The sequence below is a fragment of the Sciurus carolinensis genome, chromosome 12, assembly GCF_902686445.1.
Source record: "Sciurus carolinensis chromosome 12, mSciCar1.2, whole genome shotgun sequence".
NCBI lineage: Eukaryota > Metazoa > Chordata > Mammalia > Rodentia > Sciuridae > Sciurus > Sciurus carolinensis.
The window spans coordinates 30234663-30252647 of NC_062224.1; positions in this window are offsets into that span (position 1 = coordinate 30234663).

The window sequence follows — 17985 nt, forward strand, 5'->3', positions numbered from 1 at the left end:
TGCACGTTCTAATCATCTCATGACTGTAACTCATGAAATGTTATTCTTTACAGACAAAAACATCGGCTTAATGTATTTTCTATGATACTAATTTTACTCACATGCTAAGTTCATCTGACAATGACAAGCTAATATCCATTTCTTCTAAATAGAGCTGCTTATATTGTTCCAGCTCTATTTTATAAGAGTAAACTTGATAGTTCATGTCAAAAAATTTGGCCTTCATATCTTGAATGTTCAGCTTTATCTCACTTCTAATTGAAACATCATGATGTTCTCTTAATTGGTGTAAATAGATCTTTACCTAAAGTCATTTAAAAGGATATATTTTAGACGTAAGTATCATACAAAAATTTATTGTGCATTTTTTCTTTTGGCAGTAAATAAGCATTTTTTTAAATGTGAAAAAAGATGTTTTCTTTAAAAAGTAAACCATTTATATCAACTGTATAAAATGTGCAAAATTAAATGATTTAAACCATTCTTCTAGTCTCCTTTTAGTTGTTTCATTTATGTTATTATATTGTGTGGTGCTTGGAATCATACACAAGTCCTTCCTTGCTCCTGATAGGCAAGTAAGTATGCTGAGTTACATCCTCAGCTGTGAATCACTTTGTAATCAGATGAGTCAGAGAATAATACATTTGGTTCAAAATTTTAACAATATAAGGTTGTCAGCAAATACCTATTCTATATCACTCTCCTTTCTTTTCCTCGTACTATTCTGCTTTATGCCACCAATGATTTTCTTGAATGAAAATCATTTTTCTGAGGGATCAATTTAGTTCTAGTAATAATGAGCTCTGCACTATTTCCAGGGAAAACCCATGGCCTCTTGTTTCCTAGACACCTTGAAAATAAATTTCTGTAAGGGATCAGAGGAACCACATACCACGTAGGCATCCAAGATACATGTTGCAGTGAATGAACTAAAGCACATCACAGAAAAATTCACCTGTAAAGACTGCACTGCTTCCTCCAATGTTTTCTCCCTCCCTGTCTTTTCACTTGCTGCTTCATACTGTCCTCTTGGATCAATTTCCACCAAATCATTCTCTCTAGATTGAAGGGTTAATATTTTGTCTTCTAATTGCTTCTTCTCCTCCTCCAGTTTTTCACTTTTCATTTTCAATTTTTCCATAGACAGAACCTCCTGCTTCAGGAATTGATTCTCCATATTTAGATATGCACACTGTGAAGATGAATATTCCAGTTTTTTCTTAAGATCATCCAACTGCATAAATAAAATAATGTGTTAATGAACATAGTAGTCTGAGAACAGTCTCACAGAAATTTAATAACAAAGTTTGACTTGCACTCAGTTGCAATGAAATACAAAGTAATCTAGTCTCTGAAAATGTGTTCCAATCATTCTGAAAATCAGTAAAGTGAAAACCATATGCAGGCACAGAAACCAGTTCCTAACATGCACCGCTTTTTCACAACCAATCACGGTTGACCATGGACCTTTATTTTTCTAGGAGTGGTTTTGATTTTTCTTCATCCAAAACTGAAGTCACCTCTTAGTGGAAGACCTTTGCCTCCTAAGTCCATCTTCACTTCTCTTACTTTATAAAGTCATTTTATGGACATCACACTGACTTACTCAGACCTGCACCACTCTTGGCTAATCAGTTTTGTAAATATGGATTCAAACATCATAAACCATATTCTGAGCTCAGGGAGACCTCCTATAACATGTTCTAGGTGACAACCACGCTGATGGACCAGACCAGAGCCAGCTTCAACAGACAGATGTGTGGATTTAGGAGACAATAGATGGTTCTAATCCCCAAAGCCAACTTGCACTCACACAGACGTTTCTAGAAGAGAAGACTTTGACCTCACTCACCCATGCCTAAACTGCAGACTGTGAGCAAAATAAACACTGCTTTCAAAGAATGGATTTTCAAGTGGTTCATCATTCAGCAATACTGTTACTGGTATTGTTAGAAATACTTATTTGCTGACATTTTATTTAAAATATACAACCATCTTTAGGATACCTTTGGACTAGAGTTAAGAGGAAGCCAAATAATTTTGATTAAAAAAAATCAAAAGGCATTCAATGTAACTCTGAGAGGAATTTGGTGGTCCTTAACTAGACTGGCAGGTAGGGTTTCAAGGCCAGTGATCTAAATGATATCGTAATGTGCAGAAAAGGGGGCCCCTGCTATGGAGCAGCAGGAAGTACCACTGGAATCAGAGCTAAGGGGAAAAGAGTATACAAAATGTAAAGAAACTAGCATTTACTGAATTCAAGTGCCTGTTTCCCATTGGCATCCACTCTACTTGTCAATTTGTCAAATATTGCCAAAAAAAAAAGCATTCTAGGATAAGATGAAATCCAGGAACTTCCTGGAACATGGTCTGCAGTTGAAGCTGACATTATGACTCTAAAACTCCTTGTTAAGCCTTCAGAAAAATGAGGTGTTGCCTCAAATTCCCTTCAAGGTCTTAAGGGTATAAAAACTAAAAAAAAAAAAAAACTTCTATAATAATTAGAAACTCACATTCATTTTACAAGTTAATGTCTCCCTCTTAACATTTCTGTACATGCATATAAACTGTGCTAATCATAACCACCATCCCTCCTGCTCTCTCTCTCTTCCCCTTTCCCTTCCCCTAGTCTCATTTCCATTGCATAATACTTGTTCTACTTTTAGGTCACCTTTCTATTTTCTATCACCTTTTAAACTTCCACAGATGAGGATAAACATTCAATCATTTCCATCCTTTATCTTCCTATTTTTCTTACAATAATCTTGAGTTTAACCACAGGCTTGAAAATGACACAATTTCATCCATTTTTATGACTGCATAATACTCTGTGGGTACATATCTGTTCCACTCATTCTTATCCATTTGTTTTTCTCTCTGTTTCGTGGTCTCATTTCTTTACTGGGCTAATGTAAACAGTGCCACAATAGTGACAGTATTGCAGGGATCTCCTTTGTATGCTGAATTTCTTTCTTTCAGGTGTCCATTTGGAAGTGCTACAGCTGAATCACAGTCATTCCCATTTTGATTTTTTCAGGAATCACCTATAATTTTGCACAGTGGTTATACCACTTGATATTTATACCAACAGTGTTCAAATTCCTTTGTCTCCAAAGTTGTTGGCTTTTTGAAAAAGAGTCGTTCTGACTGGGGTGAGAGGGAATCAACCTAATTTTGAGTGACATTTCCCTGAGGGTAAAGATACTGAGCTTTCCTTCATCAATTTATTGTACATTTGTAATTCTTGGGAGAAGTGTCTGCTCAGATCATACCCCCAGTTTTTTTTATTGGATTACTTATTCATTTGATTTAATTTGTTTTCAGTATTTCATACATTCTGGATATTAATCATCAGGAGATGATTACCTGGCAAATCTTTCATCCCACTCTGAGTTATCTTTTCACTCTGTGAGATCCAACACAGAGCTTTGTTGTGCAGAAGTTTTCAATTGATTTACTCCCACTTATAAACTCTTCCTGCTATTTCCTGAGCCATTGGAGTACCCTTCCAAAACTGTTGCAATGGACTGGTGATATAGCTCAGTTGGTAGAGTGCTTGCCTTGCAAGCACAAGGTTCTGGGTTCAATCCCCAGAACTGCACACACACACAAAAAAAAAACCTGTTGCAAAATTTCAAAGTCTTCAGTCTTCCTTTAATATCTCTGATGCCTTTTGTATTGAGTTAATATCTCTGATGCCATTTGTATTGATTTTTATCAAAGATAAAAAATAATTGTTCCAGGTATCTAAATTTGCATGTCCAGATTTCCAAGCACCATTTGTCCACAAAGCTGTATTTCAGCCAGCTAAGGTTTTCAGCAACTTTATTCAATGTATGTATGAGTCTATTTCTGGCTCCATTCTTCTATTCCTCTGCCCAGTGTGATTTTTTTAATGCCACATGCATTCTGGTTTTTAGCATATTTGTGTAATATAACCTGAAGACAGTCAGGTGTTGTGATGCCTCTCTCATAGTAATTTTGTTCTATATGGCTTGAACTCTTCAGGGTCCTTTGTGGTCCAAAGTTATTTTGAGCATTGTTTTCTCCAGGTCAGGGGAACATGACATTGATGCTTTGTGGAGGACTGCATGGAATCTGTAATTGATTTTGACTTTGATACAACTGTCTATTGCACATTGTCCACCTCACAATTCATGCACATGGAAGTTCTGTCCAAGTTCAGTTTCTTCTTTATTTTTCTCCAGTGTTTTCCAATTTTCATCCTAGATATCTTTCACCTATTAGTTAAGATTATTCCTTGGTAATTCATTTATTTCATTTTTTGTGATGTTAATGTGAATGGGATGGTTTTCCATATTTGTTGCTAAGGGAGTTTATTATCGGAGTACAGAAAAGCTATTCACTGTGTAACCCATTGTTTGTTGAATTTGTTTACCAATTCTGAATATTTTGGTGGAGTCTCTTTGATTTTCCAAGTATGGAACAATTTAACCTCCAAGCCGGGCACTTGTGACTACTTCTTTCCCAACTGCATTACATTTATTTTTCTATGGTCTGGCTAAACTCTGGAGCCATAAATTGAAGAGTAGTGTGCAGAGTGGTCACCCCATTCTGTTTCCCATTTTATAGGAAATACTCTCAGTTTGTGTACCTTCAGTATCATGTTAGCTGTAAGTCTGTTGGGTGTAGCATTTATTATGTTGATGCTCATTCCTCTGCCTGCTTTCTTCAAGATATTCTTTCATGCAGCTCATGTGGATTCTTATCACAGATTGTTTCTGTATCTATTGAGATAATCATGTGATTCTTTTTGTGATTCTTTGTTCTTTATTACCTGTACTGATTTGCCTAGGTTGTTGCAAACAGAAAAATGCATACACCAAAAATCGCTCTTACATGACATGTTTGGATTAAGGATACTTCTTTCCATGCACATGCACACTCAGGCAGGCACAAATACAAGTACACATCTGTACCACTTTAGAAAGAACTGCTATCAAGTTAAGGGAAAAGGAAAAATGAGAAGCAAAAAATTTATGATGAAAATCATCACTGTTTATGAAAAACTGGAAATACATTTTTTAGTTATCCAAGTCAAATATTTTTACTTGATTTTCTTTGGCTGATTCTAAGGAAGAGGGGCAGCTTTGAATATTCATTAGTCAATCTAGTATTAAATCTTCCTTTTGTGTCCTCAAAGAGAAGAAAATTAGGGAATGAGTTTCAATCATTATAGCCATGAATTAAATGTAGTGTCTTTGAATGTAAATGCACAATCTCATAGATCTTCCTTTGAGCTCCTTTGAATGCAGAAGTCTTCTCAAAATTATATTATACCACAAAATCACTACAGACCATAGCAAGTGTATTCTACACTTTGAAATTAAAATTACTACTTTCATTTTATCTTTCACAGGTGGCCTGAACACTTCCTGATTGTTAAGGGCTACACCCTGAAACAATTTTCTCTGTAAGTGATGACATATTTACCCAATGAATACTATAAACTATACATTTGCATCTCTATGTGTGGAAGGAAAAAGAGGGGAATAGAGAGAACTCTGGTTTCTGAGAATGTAGGATCTGTGCCATGTGAAAGACGCCAGAGGATTAAGCATGAGAACCAGCTACCAGGTCGAAAGAGTATCTCACTGCAAATTCTAAGATAACAGTAGCATGATTTCCAAAGTGGAAAGCTGACAATTCAGTCATCATTTTCCTCTTTTTGTCAGTCAAAATCTACAGATGATTGTATGAATTATAAGGAGTTAAAAACTCATAACTCAGTAAGTAATGGCCATGTTTTGTGGAAGAGAGTGCAAGAACAGTGATGCTGGAGGCAACCCAATACCTCAGATTAAATTATTCTACAGAATTATCCTTACAAAAACAACACTGTTTGACATCAAGACAGGAGACTAATGGCACAGAAGAGAAGACAGAGAGAGAATACCACACAGGTATATTCATCTGATACTGAAAAAGGTGACTGTTGCGTTCCCTGCCCACAGAGAAACATGACACCTGGTTGAAGTTTCAATGCTTTATTGTGCACTGTCCTTCTGCTTCTATTGTTTCTTTTTTTATCCTATTTCCCTCTTATCCTATTTCCCTCTTATCCTATTTCCTACTTATCCTATTTCCTACTTATCCTATTTCCTCCTTCAGCAGGGAAGTTACAGACCTTATATAGGTATAACCACCAATATAGGTAAAACCACCAATCAAAGGAGAGCACACGAGGGAAAAGCGTGGACAGATACAGAGAGCCAAGCAGGGCATACCGAGATCATGCGTTGTGCATGAGACCAGAGAACCAGTCATAAAGACTTCCTTAAAATGATGTCAGATGTTTGTGCAAAAGTTAACTGCTCTGGCTCACTGCCAGTGCCCATCTTAGCCACACCTAGGGCCAGGGGTCCCGGGTACCCCGACAGTTCCCCCTTTTTTATTATAAAATTAAAGCTCGGAACTGTGCCTGTCTTAGGTTGAGTGGTCAGCATATGTCCTTACCCATCATCAGAGTCTGCAGAGCATGCTGCAGCTCCTGTCTTAGGTTGGTACATAGCCACCTCCTTCATTACCCGTCTTTGACTACCGCTCCAGCATCGAGAGCCACACTTGTGGGGAGCTGCCGGCCTCTAGGGTGGTCATGGCCTGATGAAAGATAATCCGATCCCTGTGTTGGCTGGCTCATAGATGCACAAACAGACGAGAGAGGAAAAGGATACCAATGAGGAGAAGCAGTCCCAAAGTGCCCAGACCTGCCCACTGTTTTACAAAATTGAAAGCAGAAGAAAACCATTTAGCCATCTCAGATACAGAAGCAATATGTACCCCAGTAGAATTAACTTTGACAATTTCGGCTCTAAGTTGTGAGGTAAGATTATTAAATTGAGATGACCAAGTAGAAGTAAGGTAAAGTGACAAATTACTAGATAACTTAGCTGCAGTGCTGAAATTATCATATACAATAGGGATAACACAAACAGCTCTTAAAGAGTAAACACATCCCAGTCCCAAAAGTTCTTGTAATATGTCCACTTGTTCTTGTAATAGGTCCACTCTTTGATTCACCAGGAGTAAGCCTGCCCTTAAATGTTGGTTTAAAGTCTCTTGAGTTTGTAAGGCAGTAGCTGTGTTTTCAGCTAAACAGTTGACTGTAGTCGCTGTCTGTATAGTAGTTGTCAATCCACAGCTGTCACAATGCCAAATTGTCTTTTATTTTTTGATAGTAGCACTGGTAATTCTGCATCTGTAACAGAGACTGGGATAGGTAGGAAGGTAGGGATGCGCATTAAGACCACGCGGGAGAAATTGGTAGCATTCCAATCTTGAGAAAGGTAGCAACTAGATTGAGAGCAATCAAGGGTTGTGTTATTGGAAATATTGGTTAGTAGAAACATAAAAGGAGGGAACACACAGGCTGGAGTGGATGAGAATGTAATGTCTCTAGTACAGTTAGTAGTAGTCTCAGCTCCAGCATTTTTTTCCGCTCCACGCCGAAGAGTTCCATTCGCATTGTCTAAAAGATCCTCCTTTAAGAGCTAAAAAAGGTTGTAAGTGAGTATATCCTGAAGTCGAGGTGAATAGCAACCAGCTATCAAAAGGATTAATGTGCTCCATGCCCAAGTTGGCGTCATGATCAGCAAAATTATCAGTGGTACGCTGGGAAGTAAAATTTGGTGTGAAGAAAAATCCATGTTGAACCGGGGTCGCTCGCTAGGTATTTTGACAACCTGTCCAAATGGGAGGTGTGGAAAATTTTGGATTACATGGAGGAAAATTTCTGGGATTTTTAAACCCATTAGTGGGAAGAGGTAATTTGTAAGGTACAAATCCTGTGATCAAAGTAGCTTCCCCTTTCCAGTATGTCCTTGATATGGTTATTAAATTATTATTGACATACTGAAGACCAAGCGTAGCATAACCCTGGAGCAGAGCATAAGGGGATTCCATACTCTTATAAAAGAGACCCTGTACCTGCTTTTGGAGAACAATACAAGGGCTAGAGTTATTATTACTAATAGCATTATCCTCAGGTATATCAAAGCATAAGGCTCCAGGGAGGGAGATAGCGGAAAAATTATATGGTTGAGTCTCTGGATCATAAAGTGTAGTGGGTAATCCTGTAGCCGCATTGGTGGTGAACAACAGAGGGAGTAGAGAGGAAGTATTAGTTAACGGTAAAGGATATGGCCAAGCTTTAACTATTGCCCACAGGTTTTGGGTCTGGCTGTCCGCTTGTGTCTTTGTAGTTATGGGAAGACTCACTATCGTGAGGAGGATTAGTATCACTTCCATGTTGTGTAGGTCTGGTCAGTCTTTCAGGAACCCAGATCGGAGTTTGTTGATCCTGTGGAAAAATACAAACAGACCCTCGGACCCAACTTAATACTGGATCTGATCCAGCAACCTGTCAATATGTCTTTCCACTTGGCCCATGTTTGAGGGACAGGGGAAGGGTTGCTATGGCGATCAGCTGCAGAGTGTCCATAATTGTCTATAGTCAAAAAATTTAAAATAAAAAGAACCAGATTAATTTTGTCCTTGGGAGATTTAAAGGAGGCTCCTATTCCCCCTTTTTGTTTATTAAGACAATTTTTTAAGGGTGAGATGCAGTCCTCTCAACTATACCTTGTCCTTGTGGATTATAGGGAATACCAGTAATTAATTGAATATTAAATGTTTGTAGAAATAGCCGGAAGCTTTTGGAGGTATAAACAGGACCATAATCTGTTTTTATAACTTTAGGTATGCCCCAGCAAGCAAACACTTGTAGGCAGTGTTGAATGACATCTTTTACCTTTTCTCCAGAGTGAGCGGAAGCCATGATGACCCCTGAAGCAGTGTCTACTGACACATGTACATACTTTACAGTACCGAATTCAGGAATATGAGTTACATCCATTTGCCAAACATGATTAGGTAACAATCCCCTGGGATTGACTCCAAAAGATTGTACTGGGATCAAAGGAGCACAGTGTTGACAATTTTTTACTATTTGTCGAGCCACACATTTAGAGATAGGAAATTTTCTACTCAAGGTAGTGGAATTTACATGGAATTTCTCATGAAAGAGTTTTGCTTGTTCCTCTATGGAAAAAACAAAAACGGATTTGGTAGCCATATCCGCCAAATCATTTGCTCTAGCCAAAGGTCCCAGTAAATTAGAATGAGCCCTAATATTGATACCGTTTTTTACCCGGTGACGAGTCCTGCTTCCTCAGGTGTTGAAGTATAACGCCGGAGAAGCACGCCGAGGCAAATGTAGAGTGGAAAATGCAGCTTTATTAAAGAAAAGGAAAAGCAGACTTCTCCCGGGTGGAAGAAGGGGACCCAAAGGCGGAATCCGTGGGATGAGCAAATCTCGTTCTTTTTATGGGTTTTATTCTCCCATTCTTTCCCCTTATCTCTTCCCTTCCTGCCTGCGGGATTAGGCCTGGTTTTGAAATGTAAAAAGCGAAAAGCGGATGGGGCAGAGGGAGGGTCAAGGTGTCTCAGACAGGCAAGGGCCCAGGGGGCATTGATTAGCACCTTCTTGCCTGCAGTCTCTGGCAAGGGCAGGTAAATCTGGTTATCAATGGGTTCTGCATGTCCTTGATATTCCATTCTCCCATGGCAGTCTCCAACTTCCAGAGGCAGATGACTTGATGGCCTCTATTTTCTCGATCTGACCCGATTTCCTATTTCTACACTAACTGCCTGTCCCCAATTCTGGCTTCATTCCCCCCTCTAATCTTAGGAACTCCATGCTGCTGGGGAAGGGGGTCGATGACCGCTCTGACTTCTTCGAGCTGAAAGTGGACGGTGAGGGGCAAGCAGCTTGGAGTTCCTTTTTAGAAATCGGGTCGATCAAGGGGTCCACGGTAAAAGTCTGGTTGAAGAGTAATAGGCTGGAGGGTCATTTGAGAGATGGGCGGTCTATAAGAGAAACAAGAAGTTATGAGTACCGGGATAAGATTAATGCAACAGTAAATGCCACAACATAGGAACACACCAATGAGTATGATGATGATTATAGAGACTAATAATGTTTTCCACCAGGAGGTACCAGAGAACCAGGAACTAAGAATTTGTTCCCATGATGAGTCTGGAGAGGACATGGCCTCTATCTGAGAATGTAAATCTTTAAGGATGTCATTAGTCTTTTCTACCTTTCCTGAGGACTGGGGCCTCCATGCACAGTGGAGATGGTACTTTATGCCTAAGGCTTTGGATATTCCCTGAGTGACAGCAGCCTTGAAAGCAGCTCCATTGTCACTTTGGAGGCTGCGGGGCAGACCAAATCGAGGAATTATTTCCTGTAATAAGGCTTTGACTACTTCTCCTGCCTGTTCAGTTCTGGAGGGATAGGCCTCAGTCCACCCTGTAAATGTATCTACCATAACCAATAAATATTGAAATCCATTACTTTTTGGCATGTGAGTAAAATCAAGTTGCCAGTCTTCTCCAGGGAATTGTCCTGTTCTTTGTAGCCTTGGGGGCTTTTTGGTAGAGTTAAGGGGGTTATTCCTTTGGCACGTTTCACAGGCTTCGACTATTTGTTGGATTGTTTTTGAAATATGCTTCCCTTCAAATATCTCTTGAGTTAATTTGAGAGTGTTTTCTTCTCCCAGATGGAAGGATTGATGTAGGGTGTGTAAAATCTTCCACTGGGAGTTAGCAGGTAAGTAGAGTTTGTTATCTTCCATTTGAATCCACCCAGAGGGCAAGAGGTTACCTCCTATAGATAAAGCCTGCTGTGTTTCCTCCTGGGTGTATTGGGGCCTTATCTCTGGGGGAGGGCCTGTCCATATCAAAGGGGCTAAAGTCGCTATTTGTTGCAAAGTTCCCTTAGCAGCCTCTTTGGCTTGCTGATCTGCTCGTCTATTGCCTTCTGCTATTTCATCTATTCCTTTTTGATGTCCAGGGCAGTGGATTACTGCTACCTCTTTGGGTAAATGGACAGCTTCTAATAGTTTTAAGATCTGTTTATAGTTTTTTATAGCTGTTCCTTCAGTTGTTTGAAATCCTCTTTCTTTCCAAATTGCTGCATGTGCATGCAGGATTAGGTAGGCATATTTAGAGTCAGTATAGATATTAATTCTCTGTTGTTTCCCTAGTTCCAGGGCTCTTGTTAGGGCTATTAATTCTGCAAGTTGTGCGCTTGTGCCTGGGGGCAAAGATTGCGCTTCTAAAGTGTCATGTAAAGTCACCACAGCATATCCAGCTTTGCGTTCTCCTTGTTCCACAAAGGAACTTCCATCAGTGAACATGGTGAGGTCTGGATTAGACAGGGGAAGGTTTTGAAGGTCTTCTCGGGCTGAGTAATTCATGGCTGGGACCTGTTGGCAGTCATGTTCAGGACTTTCCTCTAATGTTTCTGGTAGGAAAGTAGCTGGATTTAAAGTCGAACAAGTCCTTATTTGAGTTATGGGTCCTTCCAGAAGTAAAGCCTGATATTTTAGAAGGTGACTATCTGAAAGCCATAGTCCTCCTTTTGAGTTTAAAATTCCTGAGAGATCATGGGAAGTGTAGACAATAAGGTCTCTTCCCAGGGTGATTTTGATTGCCTCAGGGACTAGTAGAGCTACAGCTGCAATTACTCGTAAACAGTGGGGCCATCCCCGAGATACCATATCAAGTTCCTTGCTGAGATAGGCTACTGGTTGTTGAATAGGCCCATTCTTTTGGGTTACCACTCCTAGGGCTATTCCTCCTCTTTCAGTGACAAACAGGTTAAATTTCTCTTCAGTAGGTAAACTAAGAGCAGGGGCTTGGAGTAAGGCCCTTTTTAATGTCTCAAAGGCTTTAATATGTTCTGGTTCCCATATTAGGTTGGTTGTTCCTTGTTGCAAAGTTTCTTTTATAAGACTGTAAAGAGGCTTAGCTAATTCTCCATACCCAGGAATCCAAAGTCTGCAGTATCCAGTTATTCCTAGGAAGCCTCTGAGTTGCCTTAGGGTCTGAGGCAGAGGATATTGTCCTATGGGAGCTATTCTTTCCTGTCCTAATTTGCGGACTCCTTGGGATAGTTGTAATCCTAAATATTGGACCTGTTGCTGACATAATTGAGCTTTCTTTTTTGAGACTTTATAACCCTGATTGGCTAAGAAGTTTAAGAGTTCTGTAGTAGCTTTTTGACATTCCTCCTGGGTGGAGGCGCATAGCAGGATGTCATCCACATATTGGAGAACAATTGCAGTTGTCTTATCTTTGAATTCTGCTAAGTCCTTAGCTAGAGTTTGTCCAAATAGGTGGGGGCTATCTCTAAATCCTTGGGGGAGTACTGACCAGGTTAGTTGAGATCCACTATCTGGTTCCTCAAAGGCAAACAGATACTGAGACTGAGAATCCAGAGGTATGCAAAAGAAGGCATCTTTTAAATCTAACACAGTAAACCAAGCGGCAGTTGCTGGAATCTCAGATAGCAGAGTATATGGATTAGGAACTACTGGGTGGAGGGGAACAACTGCTTCATTAATTATTCTGAGGTCTTGGACTAAACGCCATTCCCCATTTGATTTTTGAACTCCCAAAATTGGTGTATTGCATGGGCTGTTACAAGGTACTAAAAGTTTCTGCTGTTTGAGGTTCTGGATGATTTTTAATAAGCCCTTTTTTGCTTCTGGGCGTAGCGGGTATTGTCTCTGATGTGGAAAGACAGAGGGATCCTTTAAGACTATTTTAACTGGGATTGCTCTTTTTGCCCGTCCAATCTTGCCTTCAGTGGCCCATACCTCAGGGTTTATATCACATTCTAGTAGAGGTAAACATAATGATCCTTGTGGTCCCAAATTCATTGTAATGGAAGTCTGAAGTTTTGAAAGTAAATCCCTTCCCAATAAAGGGGTAGGGCATTCTGGGACTATCAGGAATGCATGAGAAAACATCATCCCATCCCACTCACAACTCAGTGGGGGAGTAAACTTTCTGGTAATAGGCCGTCCAGACACCCCTTGCACCGTTATAGTATTAGAGGAGAGAGGTCCAGGATAAGAGGTGAGCACTGAAAAACTAGAGCCAGTATCTAAGAGGAAGTTGACCTCTTGGCTCCCTATGGAGAAGTATACCCGGGGCTCATGCGTAGTGATAGGAGTTACGGGAGCCATTAGAATTGGCCCCGGGCCCCGTCAGGCCTGTGTGGAAGAGTCTGGCCTCAAGGACCTACGCCCCTGAGGACAGTCACTTTTCCAATGGTTGCCTTGACACTTGGGGCAGGGCTTTGGTGGTGGCCGTTTGGCTTGGGGACATTCCTGTCTGAAATGTCCCTCCTTTCCACAACGGAAACAAATCCCTTTTGTGGCCTGAGGTACATTCCGTTTTCTCTCTTCATCACCCGGGAAGCTAACTCCTCTTAGGGCTAAGACCAGCGCTTCAGTTTTTCTTCTGTCTCTACACTCTTTTTCCTTCTTTTCCTCTACATCTCGATTATAAAAAACGGAAGTTGCAAGTCGGAGGATATCATCTAAGGATTGATCAGGGCCATATGCCAATTTTTGTAATTTCCTCCGAATGTCTGGGGCCGACTGAATGATAAATTTGTCCTTTAAAAGTAAATGGCCCTCTGTGGATTCAGGATCCACGGTGGTGTGTTTTCTCATTGCCTCCCTGAGTTTCTCCATGAAAATAGCCGGGCTTTCTTCGGGACCTTGTGTAATTTCAGAAACCTTAGAATAGTTAATAGGCTTCTGTTTGATTCTCCTAAGGGCCTCAAGGACTAACATCTGGAAGTGTCTGATCTTCCAAGCATCCTGTTCATCGTTTGGGTCCCAGTTGGGGTCATTTCTTGGAACTGCCTGTGCTCCCGATGGATAGTTGGGTTTAGATCTAGTTTGGGCTCCTGGGGCATGAGCAAGGTGTAGGTCATCCCCAAATTGTTCAGCTGCTTTCAGGGTGGCTTCCTTCTCATTGGAGGTTAAAGTCTGGTTAAGTAACAGGATAATATCTTTCCAGGTGAGGTCAAACACCTGGCATAGGTTTTGAAACACCTCAATATATTTATCTGGATCTTCTGAAAATTTCCCTAGGTCTGTTTTTATCTGTCTTAGGTCTTGGAGGGAGAAGGGGTTGTATACTTTAATTGGTCCAAATTCTCCTCCCGGCATCTCCTGGAGAGGTAGTACATTTGATCTGTCCATTGGGGCAGATGGAGAAGGACCAGGGTATGGAGGACAGGAGGCCTGCTGATGGACTTTAGCAGAAAATTCCTTTCCCTCAGTAGGTGACTCTTTAAGGCTTTCTTCCTTTAGAGTAGTGGTTCTGGCTGAATCTATTTTACATTGTTGGCATAATTTGGGGTCTTCCCTTAGAATAAAGAAGATCTGAACATAAGGTACCTCACACCATTTTCCTTCCCTTTTGCAAAATCTATCAAGCTGTAAAATGGTATTAAAATTTGTACTTCCCTCTGGCGGCCAAGATTCTCCATCAGAGAGTTTGTATTGAGGCCAGGCCTGGCGGCAGAAGAAAATGAGGCGCTTTTTCTTGAGTGTCTGTGGGTCAAATTTGTCCCAGTTTTTCAGTATGCAGGCTAGTGGTGAACCTGGCAATACTGTTGAGAGTGAAGCTCCCATCTAAGTGGAAGAAAAGAAAAATAGACCTCAGGCGCCCGCGCCGGAGACTATGTGCAGGGACGTCTCCCTAAGTTTGAGCTTCAATCCGGTCCAGAAAACCCGTCTCTCACTACCTGGCTTTGCCAAAGTATTTCTGGCCTCCTTTGGCAAAGTGCTGGGGCTCTAGTTTGCCCTGTGCTAGAGACTCTTGGAGGATTCAGACTTAAGGGCATTACTGCTTTCCTCCCTGCCACTATAAATTCCTACAACAAAAGAAGAATTGTACATCTTCTTGCCTATTTTGTAGACTAAAGGAATCTCCAAAGGGTGAGGGGGACACCTATTGATCGTTAGACATATAATACCCTGTTCTCTGAGGGATTCAAGGGAGGGTTTGAATTAAAATATACATCCTCCTCGCAGCTTAGAACACACCGAGCACCTTTAAGCACAGGAAAACTTTAAACAAACTAGCAAAGACTAAATATGCAAACAAAGATAACCTGAGCACTTTCCTATTGATTTTCCTATGATCCTACTATCTGAATGTTTAATGTCTGATCAGCGAGCGAAGGGAAAACATCCAGGAGGGAATGGATGTGTGCGGTGTGCTGGGCGGCCCATACGGAGGCAAATGTAATTGGCGCTTTCCCTCGGTGCCATTTGTCTACTGATCACCTTGGATACCCCTTAGGGCGGTCGGGAGGGGGAGTCCAGAGAAGGAACCTTTGGGATCCACCCGAGAGTAGCCCGGGCCGAGAACCCCGCAGTTGCTCCAACCTTTCCTCCGCCTCCACGCATCCTGGGCAGATCAGGACTAGGGACACTGTGTACTCACGGCAATTGCGCTCCGGGCCTGGACAGAAAAGTAGGAAACGGCTTCAGCAGAGCCCCAACGTGCCTGCAGAGCAGGGGATTGGAAACTTGCCTGAGCCGAGAAACCTCTCACCCGAGTCTTAAGAATGGCGGCTGCACTAGTTGCATTTAAGTAGCCGACGGGTGCCCATTTTGCCCTCCAGAAAGAAAGAGACAGAAAGATGCACCTCGGACAGATTGGGGTGCGTGAAGAGAAAAGCTCACTTACCTCGGCGTAGATCTCGGTGGGACCTCCAAATCTGATACCGCTTTTTACCCGGTGACGAGTCCTGCTTCCTCAGGTGTTGAAGTATAACACCGGAGAAGCACGCCGAGGCAAATGTAGAGTGGAAAATGCAGCTTTATTAAAGAAAAGGAAAAGCAGACTTCTCCCGGGTGGAAGAAGGGGACCCAAAGGCGGAATCCGTGGGATGAGCAAATCTCGTTCTTTTTATGGGTTTCATTCTCCCATTCTTTCCCCTTATCTCTTCCCTTCCTGCCTGCAGGATTAGGCCTGGTTTTGAAATGTAAAAAGCGAAAAGCAGATGGGGCAGAGGGAGGGTCAAGGTGTTTCAGACAGGCAAGGGCCCAGGGGGCATTGATTAGCACCTTCTTGCCTGCAGTCTCTGGCAAGGGCAGGTAAATCTGGTTATCAATGGGTTCTGCATGTCCTTGATATTCCATTCTCCCATGGCAGTCTCCAACTTCCAGAGGCAGATGACTTGATGGCCTCTATTTTCTCGATCTGACCCGATTTCCTATTTCTACACTAACTGCCTGTCCCCAATTCTGGCTTCAATATGTCCTATATAGAATGGATGTTTATGCTGTAGAATAAGGTTTTGTAGTGTAGTGAAATAGGAAGCCACAGTGGATAAAGAAGAAATACATGGCACAGTTTCAAGAACACTTAAAGCATTAACAACATATGAACTATCAGATAGGAGATTAAATGACTGATTATCTGTTACTTTAAAAGCCAACACCACAGCTGCGAGCTCAGTAACTTGTGTCGAGTTGGATTGAACTATTATAGTATGAAGTTGATCATGAACAAGTGCAGCGCCTACTCCATTTTTAGATCCATCAGTAAATATAGTTATACAATTTTTAATAGGTTGGGCACTAGTTACTTTTGGAAAAATTATGGGAGTAACTTTACAAAACTGAATCCAAGGATGTTGGGGATAATGGTTATCAAACTGAGCTGAGGTGGAACAATATAATACTGACCAATCATCATCATTATTGCTTAGCCATTTAATTTGCTGAGTGGAATAAGGGGTTATAATGATAGAAGGATGGATTCCAAAGACAGTAATGAAAGATTCTATTTCCTTAAATATTACTTGAGCAACAGCTTTGGGATATGATTGTAATATTTTAGCTGGAGAACTAGGAAGATTTATACTCTGTAGAGGTCCCCCTTTTGTTTACATTTTGAAACAACTCTTATGAAATTTTTGAATTTAGATAAATTACACCATTTTAACAAGATAAAATACTTTGTTGTTTATAGTACTCTAACTGAGACACAGTTGAAACCTTTAGAACCCTTTGTATATAGAATTGTACTTGTTAAGACATAACTCTTAGTAACCTTGTTTTTAGTCAAGATATTAGACAAGTGTCCTGAACAGTATTTGCTGTCTCTTTCCTGTTGAAGAAAAGTCCTAGAAACAATTGATATTAGACATTGTTTAACATCAACATTTTATTAGTTTGACCACCTAGAGACTTGTAAGTTATTTTTAAAGACATTTTACTTTTATTAGTTTACTCAATTTAAATTGAACCTTTTTAAATCATGTGAATAAAAGTATTTGGATCCATTTTTAAATTTTAATTTTAGGAGTGCTCAGTTTTGATACAGACAAAACATGACATTAGACAGCACGACATACACATAACACAAATCAAAGGCCTTGTAACTTTATAGGTGAATCTCCATTGTAATGTAACAGATGTTCAAAAACTCTAGTTACTAAGAAATAGAACTGATCAAAAAGAAAAAAAATCATTAACCTAGTTATGTAGGATCAAAATTATGAGCTCAAAAATACAGCATTAAAGAAAAACAAAACAAAACAAGAATCCTGGAAAATGAGTTAGTTCTGTGTAGCAGCCCAGAAGTTTAAAACAGACACCTTTTTTTTTTTTTTTTATCTTTAGGTTACCCCCCTTTCCCGCTGAGACTGCTGCAGTTTACATTCCAATGCAGGCTTCAGCAAGGCCAGGCAGGGGGGAGGGAGGAATCACTTAGGACTTTTTAACCCTTTTTCTTCCTGGTTGAGAAATCAGGTTAGGTTTGAATGCAGAAAATCACAAAACATTATGTTTTACTACTTTTGAGGAATGGAGCTGTTGAGATCTCTGCCTAGGGGGAGGACTGCTTCAAGGACACGGGTGTTCCCTCCCTAGGTGGCCGTGGAGCTGTGTGGAAGGGATCAGGAGGGGGGGCCTTTTTCTGTCTCTTGTGATAGTTTCTCTTGATCCAACAATCCCTCATCTAAAAACCAAGGGGCTTTGTCTTCTACAGGTTTTAAAAACTTCCTAGCTGAGGAAACCTTTAAAGGTGCTCCATTAGCCTTTAATAAAGCCTTTAATAGTCCTTCCATGCGAACTCTAG